This window comes from Ailuropoda melanoleuca, chromosome 6, assembly GCF_002007445.2.
Source record: "Ailuropoda melanoleuca isolate Jingjing chromosome 6, ASM200744v2, whole genome shotgun sequence".
Taxonomy (NCBI): Eukaryota; Metazoa; Chordata; class Mammalia; order Carnivora; family Ursidae; genus Ailuropoda; species Ailuropoda melanoleuca.
The window spans coordinates 11,705,560-11,716,709 of NC_048223.1; positions in this window are offsets into that span (position 1 = coordinate 11,705,560).

The following is an 11,150-nucleotide window of genomic DNA, read 5'->3' on the forward strand; positions in this document are numbered from 1 at the left end:
TTTTTTGTTCCACTCTTGTTGAAGTTCCTTAAGTGGACTCCTGAGCTCTCCCAGAGCTTTTTTTGCTTGTGGATACTTGTCTAATTGTTAATTTGGGAGTGGGGGATTTCAGTGCTGTGATCTCCTACACTGCTACCTTGGAACATCACCTCTTATAAAATTTAGAATCAGTTTGTCAATATTTACAAAATAACTTGCTGGAATTTTTATTGGGATTGTGTTGAATCTATAGAGCACGTCGGGAAGAACTGACATCCTGACAATATTGTCTTCCTATCCATGAACAAGAACTAGCACTTCATTTATTTAGTTTTTTTTGGATTCCTTTCATCAGAGTTTTGTATTTTTTCTCATACAGATATTATCCATATTTTGTCAGATTTATTTTTAATTATTGCATTTTTGGGGTGCTAATGTAAGTGGTATTGTGTCTTTAATTTCAAATTCCACTTGTTTATCACTGCTATATAGGAAAGCAATTAACTTTTGTGTATTGACCTTGTATCTTACAAACTTGTTACAATTGCTTATTAGTTCCAGGCGGGTGTTTGTTGTTGATTTTTTCAGGTTTTCTACATAGATAATCACGTCATCTGTGAAGAAAGACAGTTCTATTTTTTCCTTCCCAAGATATATGTCTTTTATTTCCTTCTTATCTTATTGCATTAGCTAGGACTTCTAATATAATTTCAAAAACCAATGATGAAAGGGAACATCTTTGCCTTGTCCTGATCTTTGTGGGAAAACTTTAAGTTTCTCACCTTTAATATCCTGTGTAGGTTTTTTTTATAGATTTTTTTTTTTATCAAATTAAGGACTTTCCCCCTCTATTCCTAATGTGCGGAGAGTTTTTATCATGAACAGGTGCTGGATTTTGTCATATGCTTTTTCTCCATCCATGGCCATCTATAGGCCAAAGAGCTGGACCTTAGGAAAACAAAAACAAAAACAAAACTTTGCTGATACTGTAGTCTTAGACTTCTAGCCACCGGAACTATGAGAAAATAAATTTCTGTTGTTTAAGCCACTTAGTTTGTGGTACTTTGTTATGGCAGTCCAAGTAAACTAACACATGGGCTAATCTTAAATACCTTTTGAACTGCACTCACTTATTGGTAAATTATCAATGTTCCAGTTGTAGTGTGGTATATTTGAGTCTTATATTGTCTTTGTCTGTATCAATATCTGACATTCAATCAGCCAGAAAGTTAAATACAGATATTCTGACAAATTCTAGCTCATAGAAGTTGCATCCAAAAAGTTTTTAAATGTACCAAGCAGTTATAACTGTAAATGTTGTGTTATGCAGTATATTCCCTAAAGGCATGGATGAGAATAGAATTACCTGCTTACAATTATTCATGTGTAATGATTGCTAAAATATTCCGCAGACTAACATACAGATCTATATATTTCAAATCATCTTTTCACTACCACTCCCTTTTATTGCCATGTTCTGTAGACAACTTCATATGGCAATCCATCCTATAACCATGCCTTCATATCATGATCCCAAGTGAGTTAGCATATCGGGCAATAGGAGTTTTTTTTGGAAGCCATTTGTAACCCAGGAGAACAAGTAATAAGTTGCTACATATGAAATTGACTAATGAGCATATAAATACACTTCACTAAATTCAAACTAAGTGTTTCTCCAAGTCAACCTCCTCTTAACTTGATCTCCAGCATGTTCATGATCATTTCAACACTGCACAGTTCAAGAAGTATGACATAGAGGAATCAAAAATGGAAAATCAGGGCGCCTGGGTGGCACAGCGGTTAGGCGTCTGCCTTCGGCTCAGGGCGTGATCCCGGCGTTGTGGGATTGAGCCCCACATCAGGCTCCTCTGCTATGAGCCTGCTTCTTCCTCTCCCACTCCCCCTGCTTGTGTTCCCTCTCTCGCTGGCTGTCTCTATCTCTGTCGAATAAATAAATAAAATCTTAAAAAAAAAAAATGGAAAATCAGTCTCTTATTTTTGCAAGGTTTACAAAAATACATTTCTATAAAAACATACTGTTAGGGTCCTTGCTGGCGCTCTGGAAGAGGCCTGTGCATGTCAGGGTCTCTGAAGCTTAAGCTCTAGTGATTTCACAATAAACCTGCCTCTACCATTGTGAAGGCCTTGACCCTAATGCCGACCAGGAACTCACCACATGGTCCTCTGACCTACCCACTCCTACTGCCTACCTAATTTGCTGTCTTTTCCCTCTCAGATTAGTGCAAAATCCCACCATAACAATATTGAAATCAACAGATACTTCAAGAATTTCTGCCCTATGTCTGTGCCTAAAGCCCTGTTCTGATTAGGTTTATTATGTTCTTCTTCCTGAATCTCTCTAGTTTGCATTCTGATCTCCCCTCACTAATGTCCCTGTAGGAAGTGACACCTCTGTTCATAACTTCAGATACTTAAATAGACCCTGAAAGAGGGAGAATTACAGGGGAAGCAGAGTGTAGGTGACCGGGGATGGGAAACAATGACCAGAAACATAACAGTTTAAATCAGAAGGAAGAGCTGTCTGGGTTTAAAATATTATCTCTTTTTTATTTATTTTACTTTTATATTAAACATGCTCCTTATGAAAAGTAAAACTAGCACAGATAAGTTTAACATGAAAAGTAAGAATCTACCCCACTCTGAAGCCCTAATCCCTTACCCCATAGTTAATCATAACCATTGTTGGTGATTTCCTCTGCTTGTGTATTTGAAGGACAGGTCTTAGAAAGATGATGACTTTGGCTTGAGACACATTAGGTTGAGGATTGTGATGTTATGTCTTGGTAGCAATGTCCCAAGAAACAGCTGGATATTTTAAATAGGCAGTTAGAGAAGTGAGACCTAATGAGGTAGGTCTGGAATTTTTTTCCTGTATTGTTATTAGTGTGAAAGTGAGAGAACTGTGAGGGAGAGAAATGAGAGGTAGGAAAAAAAAAACACACAACACAATTCTCAACCAGAGGCAATACACACATTTCAGAAGTAGCCAATAGAAAGTAAGGCCCTTGAAAGAGACAAAAACAATGGTCAGTGAGGCAAGAAAAGTTGAGAAATGCTCTTGAGGTTTACTGACGTGTAAACTCTGCTTCTCTGTGAAAATGCAATATAAATATAACTGGCAGCCAATATTTCTACTGACAAGAAAACTTATAGCAAACAAAACTACATTCTGTGCTGTGTTTTACTGCAGAACTTCCTGTTGCTTGCTCTTATTCACCAATCTCCTACTAGAAGTTTCTACATGCTGGACTTTGAACCTCTTATTTCCAGACACGTGGGGACTACAAGCTCTCCCCATGCCTCAGCTTTCTTTTCAGTTATGCTCTCTGGCCATTGTGAAAATTTCCCTCCTGTCCCATTGGGGTAAGCAGACTTCTAAGATGGCCCTAATGATCCCCAACTCCTGGTATTTAAATCCTTGCATAATTCCTTCCCCTGGAGAGTGGGCTAGACCTAGTGAGTTTATTCTGTGGCATACATGATAGGATGGCACTACCATGATTAAATTATAAAAGATTGTGACTTCTGTCTTGCTAGCAGATTCTATTGCCTCTGGGCTTGAACTTTTTGATGAAGTAACCAGCCATGTAGTAGAAGCCTGTGTGGCAAGGAACTGAGGGTGACTTCTAGCTAATAGCCAGTAAGTTACTGGAGCCCTCAGTCCGATAGCCCATGGATAACTGAATGTTGCTAACAATCATTGAGTGAGCTTGGAAGCTAATCCTCCTCCAGATCACAGACCCTGGGCCACCAGCATGATTATAGCCTATATGTGTGTTATTTGAAGCCACTAAGTTTTGGGGTAATTTTTTTAAAGATTTATTTATTACTATTTTTTTCATTTTTTACTTTTTATTTTTATTTATTTATTTATTTATTTTTTTAAAAGATTTTATTTATTTATTCAACAGAGATAGAGACAGCCAGCGAGAGAGGGAACACAAGCAGGGGGAGTGGGAGAGGAAGAAGCAGGCTCATAGCGGAGGAGCCTGACGTGGGGCTTGATCCCATAATGCCGGGATCACGCCCTGAGCCAAAGGCAGACGCTTAACCGCTGTGCCACGCAGGCGCCCCTATTTTTTACTTTTTAAAGCCGATTCCACACCCAGTGTGGAGCCCAATGTCGGACTTGAACTCACAACCCTGAGATCAGGATCTGAGCTGAGATAAAAAATTGGACACTAAACCAACTACACCACCCAGATGCCCCTAAAAATTTTTTTTAAGATTTATTTATTTATTTATTTATTTATTTATTTATTTATTTATTCATGAGAGACAGAGAGAGAGATAGGCAGAGGCAGAGGGAGAAGCAGTCTCCCTACAGAGCAGGAAGCCTAATGCGGGACTCAATCCCAGGACTGTGGGATCACAACATGAGCCAAAGGCAGACACCTAGCTGACTGAGCCACCCAGGCACTCCCCGAATTTTTTATTTTTAAGAAATCTACAATGNCACCACCCAGATGCCCCTAAAAATTTTTTTTAAGATTTATTTATTTATTTATTTATTTATTTATTTATTTATTTATTCATGAGAGACAGAGAGAGAGATAGGCAGAGGCAGAGGGAGAAGCAGTCTCCCTACAGAGCAGGAAGCCTAATGCGGGACTCAATCCCAGGACTGTGGGATCACAACATGAGCCAAAGGCAGACACCTAGCTGACTGAGCCACCCAGGCACTCCCCGAATTTTTTATTTTTAAGAAATCTACAATGTGGGTTCAAACTCACAACCCTGAGATCAAGTGTCACATGCTCCACCAACTGAGCCAGCCAAGCATCCCAGTTTGGGGTAATTTTTATACTACAACAGATAACTAATAAACCCACCAGATCTCTAATTCTGGTTGTCTAAGAAGTGTTCCAAATGTCAAGTGTCCATTTCCAGGAGTATAGGAAGACTAGTCCAAGAGAGTGATGCTCAGACCTGAACCAGGACAATGACCAGGGGAATAGACAGCAGTAGTGTATAGAAGAAGGGTCCTGTGTAGACAGGATCAACTGGACTTGATCAACTAGATAGTGGGAGATTAAGGAGAGAAGTCAACCTGGCCTCCCAGGTGGAGAATGGGGCTATACACTAGGAAGTGGTATACAAAGGGTGAGGTACTGGGGAGATGGTTTTGCCTATTTTGATCTGTTTTCAAACTAGAAAAAGAGTTTAGTTTCAATTTTCCCTGATCCATTTAAAAGAAGATCTGTTAGGAAAGTGCGTAAGGGTATAAATAAAATAATTCTGAAAGTGGGTCATGAGTACATGAAGATAAGCTCTGTATTACATATCTCAAAATGTATACATGTTTGAAATTTTCCAAAATAAACTTTATTTTTTTAAGTAGGCTCCACGCCCAGCATGGGGCCCAACATGGGGTTTGAACTCACAACCGTGAGATCAAGACCTAAGTTGAGATCAAGAGTTGGATGCTTGGGGCGCCTGGGTGGCGCAGCGGTTAAGCGTCTGCCTTCAGCTCAGGGCGTGATCCCGGTGTGGTGGGATCGAGCCCCACGTCAGGCTCCTCCGCTATGAGCCTGCTTCTTCCTCTCCCGCTACCCCTGCTTGTGTTCCCTCTCTTGCTGGCTGTCTCTATCTCTGTCAAATAAATAAATAAAATCTTAAAAAAAAAAAAAAAAGAGTTGGATGCTTAACTGACTGAGCCACCCAGGCACCCCCATAGTAAAAATTTTTAATGAGAAAAGGTTAACAGCTAGATGGATCATCAAAGTCTATCTAAAGGAATAATTGGGAGAGAGCGAGGAAAAAAAGAGAGAGAGAGAATGGTAAAGATAATAGGCAGAAGGAAAAAAGATCAAATAAAAGCAGGACAATTTGAAGCACAAGAGAGGAGGATGATCCTGGGAAACTCCCCAAGCTGAAGAGGTCAATAGCTAAAGCTTTTAAGGGAAGCCATGACCTTGCCCACTGAAGACTCTAAGCCAGTCTGAACTCTGAGCTGCAAGGACAGTCCCACCCTCTGGTAAGACGCTTAGGACATCTCCTGAGTAGAGATGGTAGCAGTACCACCCAGAACCACTGTGGAAAGCTATCTGTAAATCAGTCAGGCAAGAGAAGGCCAAGAGTAACCCCAGAAAATGGACCTGGCTAGGGCAAGCATCCAAGTAGGTACCAGTAGGCTGCTGAGGTACAAGACTATCCTCCATTTTGGCATCAGTAGTTGAGGAAAAGGGAGTAGGAGAAAAGAGGCCGAATGTACCTGACAGATCTTTCTGAAGGAGGGCTGGTAGGCAGCAGGCCTTCCTTCTGGGTGGAATTGACAAGATACTTCCCTACAAAGGCTAAGAAGGAGCAGCCCCCAACTGTTACCAATCCCGCTGATGCTTGGGATAAGAGTGACCCTATTACCCTCCCCTGTCAGCCTTTCATAATCCCAAAGGATGGGTAGGTAATTAGCAAACAGCTGAATGGTTGGTTTGAATAGCTGGAATGATGCAGGGGTAAAACAAAGTTACCTAAGGACTTGAACTCATGGTAGAAACTCTACATAATCAAATCAAATCTAAAAATAACCACAGTACTACACAAGATAGATTATAATACTAAAGGTCATTCATGGGAATGAGCCCCTCATGAACTCTCCTAGGCAATATTTTCCCCTCAAAAAGCTGATGGACCTTGCAAAGGTAAAGTGAACAAAAACTCAGAGACATAATCAGTTCCACCACTGCCCTCATCCTACATCTCCTCTCAGATACAGAAAGCATCTGCTGTCCTGCAACTGAGTCCTTGCCTTGGCAAAATATATTAATAGCAGTGGCATGCTGGTAAATTTTTAACAACTGGCTCTCAGGGCTGGAGTGGGGGAGAATCATTGATTGTAGCATTTGCCAATATCTGTGGTCTAAATCCCAATTTCAACTTGATATCACAGAACACAATTGGGAAGATACTGGCACAGGTAACTCTTAAAAGCAACCCATTCTCTTCAGGTCCCAGCTAAAGCTCCATTTCTTTGAAGTTGCCTTTCTGAGAATTCTCACACCAGTCATGTATGCCTATTATAAAGTCAGGTGGCTTCATAGAATTTGGTACTTTTTCATAGTACTTATAACAGAATAGATACTATATACCTAGTTGTTATATAATTAGTTGTCTATTAAAATGTAATTAGCTGTTTAATGCCTTCATCCTCTGCCAGAATGTAAATTTCTAATAGGGCAGGAACTATGTCTGTCTTGTTCATCATTGTCTCCCCAACACCCAACACAGTGCTGTACATATAAAAGATTCTCAAACACATTAGTTAAATGAATAAAAACATAACTTATAAGAACTGCTCCTTTTTCAGATTCTCCCTGCCTTCTATCAGAAGGGAAACCCCTTTTTCAGGAATTCGTAACCCATCTTGGTCTCAGCCTCTGGGAGGCACATGCAGATTCCCTGGGCCTCACTGTTTCTAGTGGGAGGACTTAGGGACTTTGGTCTCATTATCTCTTTCCAATTCTAGATGTCTGTTTACAGCACATGTGCTCAGAGACCATTCATTTAAAAGAATGAATGGCTCAGTCAGTTAAGCATCTGCCTTTGGCTCAGTTCATGATCTCAGGGTCCTGGGACCTAGCCCCAGGTTGGGCTCACTGCCCAGCAGGGAGCCTACTTCTCCCTCCCCCCCCTCTCCTCCCCCGCTGGTGCTCGCATGCTCTCTCTCTCTCAAATAAATAAATAAAATCTTTAAAACAAAATAAAAGAGGGGCACCTGGATAGCACAGTCGTTAAGCGTCTGCCTTCGGCTCAGGGCGTGATCCCGGCGTTATGGGATCGAGCCCCACATCAGGCTCTTCTGCTATGAGCCTGCTTCTTCCTCTCCCACTCCCCCTGCTTGTGTTCCCTCTCTCGCTGGCTGTCTCTCTCTGTCACATAAATAAATAAAATCTTAAAAAAAAAAAAGAAAAAAAACCCAAAAGAACCATCCAGTGCTTTAGCCCTAAGTTAAAAGAATACTTTCAGTAGTGAAAATTAGATACAATTATTTTAATAACTCATATTTAAATATTAATATTAGTGTTCCAATAAGTCATCTCATTTTTTACATGTTGTGATAAATTAAATGCAATTATTTTATACCCTTGGAGGTAAAATACAAAATGATGTTTATGACATTATACAGTTTCTAGAAGTGAATACATCAAAATGTATAAACACTCAATATTTGGTTTTTAAAACATGTTTATTTTCTGTCTGATTATAATAGTCTCTTTGCTATAGAAAATTTGGAAAAGGCACAAAAATACAGAGAAGAAAATAAGAATCACGTGTAATTCTATTACCTTGAGAAATCTACTGTTAAACATTTTTGTGTAGTTTCTTCTAGTGTTTTTGTTTTCTATATCATATGGTTCAGTTTTTAGGAAAAATGAAATACTATGCATTTTTAGTTTTTTATCCTGCATGTTTTTTTTTGTAGATTGTGAATATAAATTGGTACTCTCTCCTTGAAGGGCAATTAAAAATAATGACACAAATTTAAAATACACATACCTTTGGATCCAGCAATTCTATTTATCCTGCAAGTGCACCCCATGTGCTTGAAAAGGTGGATATATAAGAATGTTTTAACAGTAAAAGACTAAAAACAACCTAAATATCTACGTGGTACATCCATGCATTGAAATACTGGTCAGCCATTAAAAGAAAGTACAGTTGACCCTTGAACAACATAGGGGCTGGGGGTACTGACCTCCCATGCAGTTAAAAATTCATATATAAATTTTGACTCCCCCTGACCTTACTAATAGCCTGCTATCAACTGGAAGCCTGACTGATAATATGAACATAACACATATTTTGTATGCTATATATAGTATATACTGTATTATAATAAAGTAAGCTAAAGAAAATGTTGTTAAGAAAATCATAAGAAAAATAAATACATTTATAGAACTGAACTGTAAAAATTCCATGCATAAGTGGACCCACACAGTTCAAACCTGTGATATTCAAGGGTCAGCTATAGATACATAGGGATAAATAATCCCCAAGTCCAGTTGTTAGAGAAAGGGAAAGATGTAGGACAATGTTAACAATATGCTGTCATCTGTATAAGAAATAAAAAAGCATAAAAGGGAGATTATATACTTTATGCTAATATAGGCACACCGTATTTCTGGAATCAGACATAAGAAATCTGTAAAAATGATTCTTCTGGAGAGGGATCTGGGCATGTGGAATGTGAAGGAGGCTTAGTTTCTCTTGCAGTGTAAGTTTCTTTTTTTTTTTAATAACCATGTACATGTATGTTACTTGTTTTTAGTTAGAAAAGGTTAAAGATGTTTAGAAGGACCTACAATTCTAATATTCAGAAATACCCACTGTTGGGGCACCTGGGTGGCTCAGTCATTAAGCGTCTGCCTTTGGCTCAGGGCGTGATCCCAGAGTCCTGGGATCGAGCCCGGCATCGGGCTCCCTGCTCTGCTGGGAGCCTGCTTCTTCCTCTCCTGCTCCCCCTGCTTGTGTTCCCTCTCTCGCTCACTCGCTGTCTCTCTCTCTATCAAATAAATAAATAAAATCTTTAAAAAAAAAAAGAAATATCTACTGTTAACATTTTGATATATTTTCTCCCAGTCTTTTCCTTTGTCTGAGTATATGTAGGTATGTGTGTGTGCATATATACATAGCCATGTATATATGCTGATAAGAAACAATCCCCCAAATAATGTCAAAATTGGTATCAAACTGTACCTATAATCTTCTATATTAATTTCTACCACTTACTATTATTTTTTAAATTTTATTATATTATGTTAATCACCATACAGTACATCCCCAGATTCCGATGTAAAGTTTGATGCTTCATTAGTTGCGTATAACACCCAGTGCACCATGCAATACGTGCCCTCCTTACTACCCATCACCAGTCTATCCCATTCCCCCACCCCCTCCCCTCTGAAGTCTTCAGTTTGTTTCTCATAGTCCATAGTCTCTCATGTTTCATTCCCCCTTCTGATTACCCCCCTTTTCTTTATCCCTTTCTTCCCCTACCGATCATCCTAGTTCTTATGTTCCATAGATGAGAGAAATCATATGATAATTGTCTTTCTCTGCTTGACTTATTTCACTTAGCATTATCTCCTCCAGTGCCGTCCATGTTGCAGCAAATGTTGAGAATTCGTTCTTTCTGATAGCTGAGTAATATTCCATTGTATATATGGACCACAGCTTCTTAATCCAGTCATCTGTTGAAGGGCATCTCGGCTCCTTCCATGATTTGGCTATTGTGGACAATGCAGCTATGAACATTGGGGTGCATATGGCCCTTCTCTTTACTACGTCTGTATCTTTGGGGTAAACACCCAGTAGTGCAATGGCTGGGTCATAGGGTAGTTCAATTTTTAACTTTTTAAGGGACCTCCACACTGTTTTCCAGAGTGGCTGTACCAACTTGCATTCCCACCAACAATGTAGGAGGGATCCCCTTTCTCCACATCCTCTCCAACAATTGTTGTTTCTTGCCTTGTCTATCTTTGCCATTCTAACTGGCGTAAGGTGGTATCTCAGTGTGGTTTTGATTTGAATTTCCCTGATGGCTAATGATTTTGAACATTTTTTCATGTGTCTGTTAGCCATTTGTATGTCTTCATTGGAAAAGTGTCTGTTCATATCTTCTGCCCATTTTATGATTTGTTTATTTGTTTCTCGTGTATTGAGTTTGAGAAGTTCTTTGTAGATCTTGGATACCAGTCCTTTATCTGTGGTGTCCTTTGCAAATATATTCTCCCATTCCGTGGGCTGTCTCTTAGTTTTTTTGACTGTTTCCTTGGCTGTGCAGAAGCTCTTTATCCTGATAAAGTCCCATAAGTTCATTTTATCTTTTATTTCTCTTGCCTTTGGCGATGTGTCGTGAAAAAGGTTGCTCTGGCCGATGTCATAGAAGTTGTTGCCTATGTTCTCCTCTAGAATTTTGATGGATTCCTGTCTCACATTGAGGTCTTTCATCCATTTGGAGTTTATTTTTGTGTATGGTGTGAGAGAGTGGTCAAGTTTCATTCTTTTGCATGTAGCTGTCCAATTTTCCCAGCACCATTTATTGAAGAGACTGTCTTTTTTCCACCGGATGTTTTTTCCTGCTTTATCAAAGATTAGTTGCCCAAAGAGCCGAGGGTCCATTTCTGGGTTCTCTATTCTGTTCCATTGGT